Source organism: Ornithorhynchus anatinus, chromosome 2, assembly GCF_004115215.2.
Source record: "Ornithorhynchus anatinus isolate Pmale09 chromosome 2, mOrnAna1.pri.v4, whole genome shotgun sequence".
Lineage (NCBI taxonomy): Eukaryota > Metazoa > Chordata > Mammalia > Monotremata > Ornithorhynchidae > Ornithorhynchus > Ornithorhynchus anatinus.
The window spans coordinates 41,456,720-41,470,389 of record NC_041729.1 but is presented as its reverse complement, the minus strand read 5'-3'; the positions used below and the strand labels follow the sequence as shown (position 1 = coordinate 41,470,389).

Below are 13,670 nucleotides of genomic sequence, written 5' to 3'. Positions count from 1 at the left end.
ACTGTGCTAGCACTAGGGTAGATACAAGATAATCACACACCTATCAACTCTTTGTGTCCCACCCACCTGGCCTGCACTTATCATCTGCCAGATACCCCAATTTTTTTTTAATGATATTTGTTAAGTGCTTACTACGTGTCAGGCACTGTACTAAGCGCTGGGGTAGATACAAGCTAATCAGGTTGGATGCAGTCCATGTCCCACATGGGGCTCACAGTTTTCAACCCCATTTTACAGATGAGGCAAATGAGAGGCACAGGGAAGTGAAATGACTTGCTTAAGGTCACACAGCAAATACTTGGTGAAGCCGGGATTAGCACTTCTGACTCTCAGTTCTATTCATTAAGCTACACTCTTTATCTAATCCACTCTTTCTCTTTCAGATCTCCATCTGTTTTCTATTTCTCACAGCCTTCCCAAAACTTTCATTTACTCTCAGCCTCACTCATCAACCCAAGTACTCCTTATCCTCAAACGGTGAGAAAAATCAACATAAGCCCCAGTACATTCTGGAAATCAAAAGGAGTGTTGACATAGGGGATCCTAGTGTACAGTTTCGAGAGAAGAGAAAATGGTGGCAATGGGTATGTCAGAAGTCAAAGATCATCAGTGTGTTGGGATTCATCTCTGGAAAATCAGGGTGCTGTTTCCCTTATTTGTATTTGTGTATATATATATATATAATCTTGTACTCTTTTAAAGACGGGTTTTAATTCCTCATATTTGGCAGGTCATTTCTGTAAAAGTTTCAAAAAAGGGCAGAGGATCTTCAACTGAACTAGAACTCTTTCCTTGCTTTTAAAGGGAGATTTATAAAACTCTCTGTTAGAGATAATAAAGTTGAAAGTAAATAGAGGTCCACATTTGGAGAGTAACACTAGCCACAGTAACGGTGGAGAGCTACAAGTAGGTAGTAACTCCGTGGGAAGTTTAAATGTCCTTCCTTACACCTCTTTGGGAGAGGAATCGGGGTCCAAAGAATTCAGGGCCTGCTTAGCTCCTCCCCCTGCTCCCCTGTTTCATAAGGAGGGATTGATTTGAGACATGGAGGCTGCAGTTTTGCAGCTGGGCAAGCCTAGTGGATTCCCCTGGGGCTGCTGGGACTTATAGCCTCAAATCCCAATAGCGTTCAGAGGAAGCACTGTCCCTGAGCAAATGTATCAGGCAATCAATAGCATTTATTGAGTACCAATTTTATCCAAAGCGCTGCACTAAGCACTTGGGAGGGTATAAAAGATTAAGAAGACACCATCCACAAGTGAGACTCGGATAGTGGAGAGCACTGGCCTGGGAGTTAGAGAACCTGGGTTATAATCCCAGGTGACCTTGGGCAAGTCACATAACTTCTCTGTGCCTCAGTTTCCTCATCTGTCAAATGGGGACTAAATGCCCACTCTCCCTTCTACTTGGGCTGTGAGCTGATTATCTTGTAACCGCCCCAGAGCCTAGTGCAGTGCCTGGCACAGTAAGTGCTTAGCGAATACCACCCTTCCTATTCATGTCTGGACCTGGGCTGGACTTAGATGATGTTGCAAGGACAAAAACAAATCAGGTTCCATTCCTGCAGGACTCTCACATCTGATGCAGAACTGGAAGGTGGACAGTAGCCCTTAGCTTGATCAGAGAGAGGATGACAATGTATCTTTTACTCTTCTAGTTTAAGCTCCAAGTTCTCTTCTGAGAGGAGCTGAATCTCTTGAATGCTAACAGTCCATCTGATTGGATGTGTTGCAGAAAATCATGATATACATATGATATATGTATTCCTTCTGTTAGATTTTTCCAAGACCTCTGACATCTCTTGGAAATATTTTCATATTTAAAAATGAAAAAGACACTATCTGGTAAATTCAGATGAGATAAACCCCAGCTCCAGAATGATAAATGCAGTTGGCAAGGGAACTATGAAGTGCTGTGGTTGTTAATTGGAGAGTCTCCTGGGTTAGGAAGGAAATGGTCATTCTCTCCAACACAGTTCAGAGACTCAGATCCTAAGCAGTAGGTAATGTTGTGTTTTAAAGAGAACCAGGCTGAGAGACCCAAGACACCTGGGAGACCTGGATTCTAATCTTGCCTCCCCCCAGTACACTGCAAGATTCTTGAGAGCAGGGTTCATGTTTAGCAACTCAATCACACTGTATTCACCCAAGTACTTATTAGAGTGTGTAGCACACAGTAAACACTCAATAATTACCATTTGATCTATCAATTTTTTTGAGGGCTTACTATGTGCACAGAATGAAGTTCTAGGGAGAGTACACTATAATAGAGTTGGTAGACGTGTTCCCTGCCCACAAGGAGCTTACAGTCTAGAGCAGGAGATAGACATTAATATAAATAAATAAATTATGGATATAGCTGTTGGGCTGGGGGTGGGATGAATAAAAGGTGCCAATCCAATTGCAAAAATGACACACAAGGGTTTAATCAGGGAAGGCATTTTGGAATCCTTGATTGATTGATTGGTTAATTGGATGACCCCAAGCAAGTCCTTCAAGCTCTCTGTGCCTCAGTCTCCACATCTGCAATAGAGAAGCAGCGTGGCTCAGTGGAAAGAGCACAGGCTTGGGAGTCAGAGGTCATGAGTTCGAATCCCTGCTCTGCCACTTGTCAACTGTGTGACTGTGGGCAAGTCACTTAACTTCTCTGTGCCTCCGTTACCTCATCTGTAAAATGGGGATTAACTGTGAGCCTCACGTGGGACAACCTGATTACCCTGTATCTACCCCAGTGCTTAGAACAGTGCTCGGCACATAGTAAGCGCTTAACAAATACCAACATTATTATTATTAGAGGGAAAATCACACCTGCACTGTTCTACCTCTCAGAGTGGTTTGGAGGACAAAGTGAGCTCTGGATGTGTAAGTTTGTTGAAAGTCCTCTAAAGCTACCTCTCAAATAAAAGATGCTTTTCTCTGCCCCCCCAAATCAGCTCCTTCTTTCTCCAAGATTCAAAAGTAGCATTTTCAGGGAATATTTTCCCCCCTCCTGAATGCCAAGTCATTCCTGAAAGGAGATGTCAACTTACATAAATTGTTCCATCCCTGGTGCTGGGGAACCAATGCAGGCAATGGTCTCTTCTAGCTGAAGATTCCTGTCCTTACCTTCCCACTGCTCCCCGCCATGGAAGTCTCATTCCATTTCAGAATAAATAGGATTGATTCCACATCTCCAACTTCATAGTTGACAGTGAGTGGGGTTTGGTTGGGGCTAGAGATCAGAAGGATGGGAGAGAAGTCCCTGATAGACTTATGACCAGAAAGTCTATTTCCTCCTCCTCCTCCCACAACCCACCTCTAGTAGAGAAGGATCCCATAGGGTAGCCCCAGGTGGAAAGAAGATGCATCAGATTTTCTAGGCCCCTCTAGGCTGTAACTTCACTGTATACAGGGAATAAGTCTACTAATTCTGTTGTATTCTTCCAAGCATTTAGTACAGTGCTCTGCCCATAGCGTTGAATAAAAGCCACTGAGGGATCGATCAGATGGGGACCCCTTGGCTGCTGTGCCTTAGGGCTCATCTGGCCAGGGACCAAATGAACTCCGAATGCTTTGGGGTTAAAGTCTTGGTAGTAGGAACCATGGCTCAGTCTCAGAGGTTGGCCCAGCTGGGCCTCAGGCCTGAGTCTGGGCCTCAGGCCTGAGTCTGGGTAGGGCAGCAGAGCAGAGACAGCTACTCCAATCCTGAAAGGACCTCAGGAGGCCAGCTCAACCTCTGGCCCAAAGGCCCTTAGGAATCTGGGTTGGTCCTGGAGTGCTTCTCCAGAAATAAACTAAACTGGATTCCAGAGCAGGGCCAGCTTTAAGGGTGGAAGAAGGAGGTGGGGAGTGTGTAAGTTGGCCAACACCCAGATCTCTGGCCATCGTGACCTCCTAATTCCGAAAAATGTTCCTGGCCTTGAGATCCTTGGAAGTTGAGGGAATAACTCTAACCATCCAAGGTAGTGTTTCCAGGACCGCTCACCTCAGAAACGAGTTGCGTATTTGGCCTTGCTTGGGTTAGGGCTGGGAAAACAGGGCGGTGGTGGCTTCTGGTCCCTGGGTCTGACTGAGAGTAAATCTGGCACCCTGATGGGCCCCTAATGATAGATATATGATCTTCTGACCTCCACAGGTTTTTCCTAGTCCAGACACTCACTTGGAGAAAGGGAATATGCCAGAGGTGTTTTCTCTGTGGTATTCACTTCACTGGAGGACCACTCTCCGCCCCTCCAGCTGCAATCGGGAAGCTGGAATGCTCAGTACTCTGCACTGTAAGCTCGTCGTGGGCTTGGAATGTGTCTGTTTATTGTTGTGCTGTATTCTCCCAAGTGCTTAGGTTAGTGCTCTGCACACAGTAAGTGCTCAATAAATAAGATTGAACTTTAAGTGGGGTGTCTAACCCTTACCAAGTATAATAACGCTGGAAGGAGACAGCCATGAGTAAGACAAATTCCATTTTCAATGCCAAGAAGTAATCCAGCCTAGAAAATGAGTAACGAGCTATTTTCACCTCAGAAAGAAAGTTTCAACTCACCAGAGTCATGTGTGGTGTGCAGGATAAGCTTCACATCTCATGGAGAATGTGAAGGGTTTAGATTTGTTAAATATCGTCCTTTTTATTTCACCCTCTCCCCCCCGCCCCACCTCCCCCTGCCCCCTTCCACAGGTGCAGAAAGCAAGGACCCCACAATCGTCCAGCAAAAAGAGGGCTTGGATGCCACCACTGACCAACTGTGTGGTCAAGTCGTTTGACTGTTCAGCGGTTCAGTCAATCCTACAAGTTCCTGACTTTGCTGGGATTGCAGGGTTTGATGTAAGTGACGTAGATACAGAGTCATCCTGTGTAGCCATAGGTGTCACAGTCATTTTATAGATGAGGTAACTGAGGTATGGAGAAGTTAAGGTTACACAGCAGACAAGTGGCTAAGCCAGGATTAGAACCCACGTCCTCTGACTCCCAAGCCTGTGCTCTTGCCATTGATGGTGGTATCTTTCAGATCCCGTGGCATCATTCAGATCTTCCATATTCCATATGTTGATGAATAGCTGGTGCAAATGCTTAATTGCTTAAGCAGTTCACCCCTCTCTGTGCTGATAGATCTCCGTAGGTATGCCAACAAAGTCATTTATTTTTCAAGGTTCTGGCTGCTGGGGTGATTTCCTCACTAGTTGAGATGAATGCCAGTTTACTACTTGGAATGTTTTCTGTGCATGTTGCTAAATTTCTTAGGGTCTGTAGATTTTTATCTTCAGCAGTAAAAGATGGGATGAAGAGAATACTGAACCCTTGTTTCTGTTTCCACAGGATTCCCTCCTTGTCTGGGATGAGGAGTTGAGGATGAACCTTCATTACTCCTCAGAGATGCTATGATAACATGTACAGGACCATATTGCTTCCTCACTGATGTATGGAAGTACTTGATTGGTTGGTGGTCTTCCTAGCCATGGAACTTTTCATCTTTGACATCACACCACTTTAAAAAAAATATGGTATTTGTTAAGTGCTTACTATGTGCCAGACACTGTACTAAACACTGGGGTAGATACAAGTTAAACAGGTTGGAAACAGTCCCTGTCTCACATGGAGGTTCTGGCTAAGTTGAAAGGAGGAGGATTTAATCGCTATTTTACAGATGAGGTGACTGAGGCACAGGGAAATTAAATGATTTGCCCAAGATCACTCAGCACACAGTTAGCAGCATTAGGATTAGAACCCAGATCCTTTGACTTACAGGTCTATGTTCTTTCCACTGGGTCACGCTGCTTCTCACACTTGCGTCACACTTCATTAGCACCTTAGAACAGAACCAAACCCTTTGTATCAGAAACGGCATCACTCCACCTTTCCCCTGATTATTTGGAAAGGCTTCAGGAGGGTGATTCCAATGTTCCTATCACTTATTAAAAAAAAAATTGCCTTTTACGCAGGGAAGACAGGCCACCTTGCACCTTACTCTCCCCATCTTCAAAGTCTTATTAGAATTGTATCTCCTCCAGGAAGCCTTCCCTGACTAATCATATCCCCATCCTATTTTCTCTCCCAACTGACTCAGTCGCACACTTGAGTCTGTATCTCCTAAACACTTTGGTATTCATCCCACCCCTTCCCCCCCAGTGCTTAATGTACATATTTGGATATTCACTTACTTCACCATCTGTAATTTATGTTAGCATCTGTCCCCTTCACTAGATTGTAAACTCCTGAGGCAGAGATCATTTCTACTAAAATAATGATCATAATAATAATAAATACTTGTTAAATACTTACTACATATCAAGCACTGTTCTAAACTCTGGAACAGATACAAGTTAGGTTGGACACAGTCCCTATCCCACATGGGACTCACAATCTATGTAGGAGGAGTGGAATTTAATCCCCATTTTGCAGATGAAGTAACTGAGGCAAAGAGAAATTAAGTGACTTGTCCAAGGAGCAGACACATGACAGAGCAGGAATTAGAACCCAGGTCCTCTGACTTCCAGGTCCCTGCTCTTTCCACCAGGCCTCACTGCTTCTCTTGTATTTTCCCACCCATTTAGTACAGTGATCTGCACACATACAGTAAAAGCTCAGTAATTACCACTGATTGATTATTTGAAAGATCCAAAACAGAAGGGAAAAAGAAAAAGGATTTGAAGATTTCTACTTTCACTCCCTTCTTTCTCTGCAGCAGTTGCAAGAGCAGGGCAGGGCCCGATCGAGGTTGGAATAAGGTGGAGGGCGGGGGAGGCAGGGCAGGGAAACCCCGTGGGACTCCCTCATTGAAGTCCTCCCCCACTTCCTCCTGGGGGTCAAGCTGCCCTGTCCCTGGACTCAGGCTCCTCTCCCCGACATGGAATAATAATAATAATTGTGGTATTTGTTAAGCACGGGCGCTGTACTAAGCATGGGGTGGATACAAACAAATCAGGGTGGGCTGATTTGTCCCTGTCCCTGTCCCACAGTCTCAACCCCCATTTTACAGATGAGTTAACTGAGACACAGAGAAGTGAAGTGATTTGCTCAAGGTCACATACCAGGTAATACTGGTGGAGCCAGTATTAGAACCCATGACCTTCTGACTCCCAGGTTCACGCTCTATCCTCTATGCCATGCTACTTCTCTGCTGAAGAAGAGTTTTTAACTTTCTGGTGGTATGGGTGGAGGCAGGAGTAGGAGCAGGGTGATCAGTGAGGAAAGGATTTCGAGCCCCCTGAGGGTGGTGGTTGCCGGGCTTCTAGCTTTTCAGTCCCCATTCAAGGGGCAGAAGCCCAAAACAGGAGCCTATCTGTGCTGGCTGCCAAGCTCACTCTCCTGGTCCAAGGAGAGAAGAAGAATAGGCCCATAGGGCAAGGTCAGCAGGGATGGAAATATGAGGATGCCCCATGGCTGGTCTGCCTGGCTCTGGGATGATTTACACTGATATCAGAGTTCAAGGCTCCCAGGAAAGGAGCTGTCAAGAAGCTCTCCCTTTTGTTTCAGAGAACTTAATCCCCTGTCCGTTCGGTGACTTTCATGGACAAATGTGTTTCTCGTACCCCTTTTTGGGGTGCGGCCAGATTATCACGGTCCACGTCCATCCTTGCTTCCTCAATCCATATTGGCACTGGTCAACAGGCCTCAAGTTTGGGCTTGGCCAGTGGAGAGAGGAGCATTAATGAATTAGGGTTTTTCAGATATCTTGGTGTCTCTCATGAGCTTTTTCTTTCCCCCTTCTCCAGCTCCCTGTCTCCGGTCCCCCACATCCAATCAGTCAGTCATCGATAGTATGTTTGGAGCATTTACTCTGTGCTCAGAGAGCAAGTCCTTGGGAGAGTACAATAGAGATAGAAGACATGATTCCTGCCCTGGAGGGGCTTGCGATCTAGTAGAGGGAAACAAATTGTTGGGGGGGCCAAGTGGGGGTGGCTGTAGAAAACTCTTCTTTAATTCTCTCCCTGCCAGATAACAGCAGGCTCTCTCCAGAGCCATCAGGTTGGGAATTCAGAATCAGAGGAAGAGTTACGAAGCCGTGCTGCTCCCCTGAGCCTGCGGGATGTGTGAGCAGGGAGAGGGGCTCAGGGGGGCCAAGAGAGTCACCTCTCTCCTCACATCCACCTAGCAATGGACCAAGGAGCAATCATCGCCACAGTCGGAGAGGGTGGGAGGACCCTGGCCCGGCCTGCCTCTCTTCCAGAGAGAGGGGAGTGGGAAAAAAATCAAAACTTTAAGGTATATGAACTGTGAAATTAAATCGAAATACTCAAATAAGGAATCGCATAACAACATAAGCAAAGATGTTTACCAGGGCTTGAAGTTAAATACAGATTTTTTCATAAACCCGAACACAGAATGCAATAAAGTTCTGCGGAATGTTAAATATAATTTACAGGGGGAAAATGTTCCCTGCTGCCATAAACCTCCTCCCACAGTGCCACTTAGCAGGGACCCGCCCCGCAGAAGGGGGGAATTCGGAGAGACCGCAGCGTGGTCAGCGCTCTCAGCTCCTCTCCTCTGGCATGTTTTCCTGATGCCATAAGGACTCCTCTGGGGGCAGACTGGCTGAGCATTCTCTCCCCCCACCCCCCTAACTCTTTGCCCCCTGCAGAAGGGACCCTGGCATGGAGTTTTTCTGGGCCAGGAGAGGTGAGAGAGGTGGGCCCCGGTGGATGGCTGCCTTGCAGGCAGACCCAGCCTTTCATCCCCTCCCTTCATCCCCATTGTGCGCCTGACATTAGCACCCCAAACTAACGGCACAAAGGCAGCATCTGGATAGCGTAGCCTGTGGGTCTCAAGTCACGGCTGGCGGGTTTGTGGTATATTCAGATATATTCATTAAAACACTAATCAAGCAGAAGCTCATGGGCAGAATTGTCTTGGAATGGAAAACCGGTCAAAGTAAAAACCTCTGCAATTTGAATGACTCCCTTGAATCTCCCAATCTCTCTCCCTCTTTCTCTCTAGCACTCTATTCCTCTCTTTCTCTCTCTTTCCCCCTCCCCCTCTCCCCATCCTCTCTTCTCCCTCTAATCGCCCTCTATTTCCTCCTTTCTCTATTTCTCCCCTTCTCCCTTTATCTCTTGCCATCCCTCTCCCTCTCTCTCCTCCCTCCTTCTCGCTCTCCCCCCATTTCCCCCTTCTCTCCCCCCTTTTCCCTTCCACCCTCTCCCCATCCTCTCTCTCTCTCTTTCTCTCTTTCCACCTCCCCCCCCATAATTATTTCACTTGTCCTAGTTAACTTTGGGGTTGCCTATAAGGCTCTATCAGTTTATGGTGAAATTCTAACATGCCCCAATCCAGATGTAGCATTGCAGGCAGCTCTGGACTGCGTTCCTGGGATGAACAGGGAAAAAGTTTCAAGATGTGGTGCAGATTTTGGCAGGTGCAGTTGGACACACCTGCAATGAATTACACGCACACTTTTCTCCCCACTGAGAATGTGGCTGTAATTAGTCAAAAGTCTGGTTTCCGATGGGGACATTGCAGCTGCCCCATTCTATGGGCAGTTGAGATGTGTGCTTGCAGATTTGCACAGTAGAAATATCACATTTTCTGGCACTCTGCTAGCCACTGTGTTGGGTCTCCCCTTGACTTTGGGATCGAAATGTGAATTTTTCCAGCTCCAAAGGAGCTAGGTTATTTCCTGCAGCCCCGTTTTCACTTGGAAGAGGAGGAACCGGTGGGAAGCAATTATAAAACTAAACCTGTTACTGTAGGCTCAGCATAGGGTCCTTTAAAAAAAATTGGGCGGCTTGTACCTGGTATGCTATAAATTACACATAAAGGGCTGTGTGTGTGTGTGTGTGTGAGAGAGAGAGAGAGAGAGAGAGAGGGAGAGAGAGAGAGAGAGAAAGAATGTGTGTGTGTGTGTGTGTAAACCCATTTCATAGCTTTTCTATTTCATTTGTAGCCAATCTGACGTGAAATAGAGTTTCCAGCCCAATTGGGAATTAGTAGGTGTGACTGAATACTGGGTATCTGACCCGCGTAGTGCTCTGTAGAAAGTTAGATCCCATGTTGATCATCATCTCCGTGCATGACATCAGTTCCAGCCAAAACAAGACACAAATGAAACGGACAGAAATTAGGCTTGAATCCCAGAGAACAAAAAAGAAGGGTGGAGTTAAGGGGCTTAGCTAGTTTGGGCCTGAGTCTGTCTGGCGAGGTGGAGAGAAAGGTTGGAGCTAGGCAGGTTTCAAACATTCATTTGCTGTTCTTCAAGTGGGGTTTCTATGTTAGGATGCGAAATTACAGGTAGGTTGGAAATGAGCCAAACCCCACCCCTCCAAAATACCCCCCGGAAGGGTAATTCGGTTGTCTTTTATTCGTGCTAATGAGCAGCCTTCTTTGGTTTACAGGACAAATGTGCCCCAGGACAGTTATTTGCTTCTGGGCCCCTAAAAGTACTGATTTTGCCCTGCTGACTTAAGCCAAAGATTTAGGGTGTTGCTCACTAACATTTGTGAAAAATAAATAAATCAATAATAGCATCCCAGAGAGCTAGTAGGCAGCAGAATCTAACAAGTGGATTCAGGGTCCCAAAAGGGAGTCGTGGGGCTGACGTGGGCCTACTCTCAGAGCGAGACTCAGGGTGGGTGCTGTCAATGGGAAATGCCCAGGGCCTCACAGGCCTCCAGTGAGTGGATCCCAAGACCCAGAGCTGGCTGGAAATGTAATGGATTACCCCGTCCAACCATATTCAGTTCTTTGAGACTTGGGCTCCCAGTACCTTAAAAAATTGCATTCCCAGATATTTCCAAGGATGGACTATGTTGAGTTTGCACTACCTAATAAAGGCTCCATAGCCTCCTGGAAAGTAGGCAAGTAATATTTTTAATCTTTATTTGGAAGACTTCTTCCACCATTAATTTAGGTATTTAAACCTACCTAATTCCTGCTGTACCAACTCTGTTGTACTCTCCCAAGTGCTTAGAACACTGCTCTGCACAATGTAAGCACTCAATAATTACCACTTACTGATTGATTGGTTGGAGTATGTTTAAAAAAAGCATTAACAACACTCCCCCCACACAAAAAAAATGCCCAAACCATTAAAATTGAATGAGATGACTGAAGCCAACTTGTTAGCCTTGAAGAAAGTTATCTTCAACAAAAAAATAGCAAAAATCAGTATATCAGGTTTCTTAGGAAAAGTTTAGGGAAATATTTATCTAAATCATTCTCTCCCATGTCACCAGACTCTAACTGACCATTCCAGATGGACACGTTTTTACCTCTGGCTTAAAGATCTCCAGAACGGAAAATTCCTAGGTGACCCTTTTAGGGAAACCCAGTTGTTCTTCACAACCATCCTAGAGAACACAGTTATGTCTCACTTAAATCCCTCTTGCTGAAATTTAATCTGGTTTGCTTCAGTGTGGAGAGGAAGCAGCATATCACCATTCTTCTTGCAACAGCATTTCAGTCCTAGTAATTCTGAATGAGTAGCTCACCAGAGGGCCTGGTTTTGGGGCAGGGTGGCGGGGGCGGAATACGACGGCTGGGTGGTTTGCGCCTGGGTCCTGCTCGATACGATCCTGAAAACCCATTACTTTAGAAAGGCGCCAGAAAAGGCCCAGAGGAGGAGGGCAGATCGGTATCAGACTCCGGCGGCCTCTCGGCCTGGGCCTTATTAGCTGGAGAGGGAGATACAAATGTGTTTTAAAAAACCCAAAACTCATTTGCAGTCTTTGTCAGGGGAGGGGGAGCCAAATTGGAGTTGCTATCATGGTCTGGCTGGAAAGTCCAGGTCGCCGGGGGTTGGTACAGAATCCTTTGTGTCATCAAGTCCCAGGTGCATTGTGTACTGGGCAGAACTTTAGCTTACAATTTGGGATTAAAGTAAATCCTAGTATTTTTCTGCATGCCTGCCTGCTCCCTGGCTCCCAGAGACTGCTGGGTAACTGCCTATTATCCTGTGGTTCCACTCCAGTGCCCTCCCCAATAAAACTTTTCATATCCTTATAAACGAACTAGATTGCCGTGTTATAAACATTTACACTGTGCTAACAGATCATCTCCGCACATCAGAATTGGCTAAATTCCCTTTTCCAGATGAATATATTGAAGGAGATTAGAGATATGATAGCTTTTCAGATTGCTGAACCCAGAGAAATTAGTTTAGTGAGCATTTACAGAGGCTAAATTGGAACCATTAAATAGTGGATTAAATTGATGGTACTTTCATTGTCTGTCCTTCGGTACTGCTGTAAAATCAATTAGCCGTCACTATTCCATTCTCCATATAGTGAGATTGTCAGCCTGGCTAGGAGCTGCTGCAGAACCTCACAGCAGTGGCAAGCAGTGTGAAAATACACCTATTAGGTGATGTGGCATGAAATAACATCATAGGGCAGAATGTCCCAGGGAGACTTATCCGAGCCTTATCTCGACTTTAACAGAGAGAGGACAGACAATACTCCCTCGTGACACTCTTATCCTCCAAATGTGTGCATGGCTCTGCCCTTCGAATGGACAATGATCACATCCCTTACTTGGCTGGCTCAAATTTTGGCCACAGAAATCTTCCCTAGCCTGTCCCATCTCTGCACCCCCTCATTAATAATAATGATAATAATAATTGTGGTATTTGTTAAGTGCTTACTATGTGACAGGCACTGTAATAAGCACTGGGGTGGATACAAACAAATCGGGTTGGACTCAGTCCCTGTCCCATGTGGGGCTCACAGTCTCAATCCCCATTTTACAGATGAAGTAACTGAGGTCCAGAGAAGTGAAGTGACTTCCCCAAGGCCAAACAGCAGACTGTGATTAGAAGCCATGACCTTCTGACTCCTGGGCCAGTATTCTATTATGCCATGATGGGGAGTGGGGAGGGCCCATGTGGCCGTAGGAGTTTAGAAAGCCCAAACCCAATTCGGGATTCCATCCCTCTTAAGGGCACAGGTCTCCAGAGGCCCGGATGCTCATTATGGGCAGGGAACAGGTCTGCTAACTCTCTTGTTTAATACTTTCCTAAGTGCTTAGTACAGTGCTCTGTGCATAGTAAGCACTCAATAAAAACCATTAATCGATGGATCGATCGATCGACATAGTGACCTCCAAGAACACCCAAGTGCCATTGAGCAAAAGCAGTCAAAAGAAGAAGTTTGACAGAGAGAGAGTACAAAAACTTTTAAAATAACTAATGGGCCTTATGGGGAAGGGAGAAGAAGAGCTTGCAATAGAGTTTTAAAGCTTCTGGCTTGTTTCCCGGGATTATGGTCTTGATGCTGTTTGTTCAGGAGGAGTTTTTCTATTCTGGATCCTGGAGCTGAGGGATCAATGTGAAAGAATTTTTGGGAATGGAGCATTATACACAAGGTTGGAATAGTCAAAGGTTTAGCTGGCATGATGAATTGCAGGGGGTTCCAATCAGAGAAGTCATGTGCTCTGTCACATTCATGTTTCTACATGAGGGAGGCAGTGTGACCTAATGAAAAGAGCTTGTGGGACGGAGCCAGAGGTGCGGGTTCTAGCCCCAGCTCTGGCACTGGCCTGAGGGATGAGTCACTTAACCTTTCTGCACCTCAGTTTCCACATCTGTAAAATGGGGAGAAAATAGATCGTAAGGCTTGTTTGGGATGGGGACAGTATCTGATTTAATAATAATTAATAATAATTATAGTATTTGTTAAGTGCCAGGCACTGTTTGAAGCGCTGGTGTGGATCCAACCTATTGGGTTGGATCCAGTCCCTGCCCCACGTAGGGCTCACAGTCTCAAGCCCCA

At 45.9% G+C, this 13,670-nt stretch overlaps 1 long non-coding RNA gene across 1 annotated transcript; it reads left to right on the top strand.

Annotated features, from left to right (window-relative positions):
• The first annotated feature begins 4,653 nt into the window (after window positions 1-4,653).
• LOC120639019 lies at window positions 4,654-5,467 on the top strand. Its single transcript, XR_005661128.1, has 2 exons — window positions 4,654-4,794; window positions 5,287-5,467. It is a non-coding gene; the product is annotated as an uncharacterized LOC120639019 (long non-coding RNA).
• The last annotated feature ends 8,203 nt before the right edge of the window (window positions 5,468-13,670 follow it).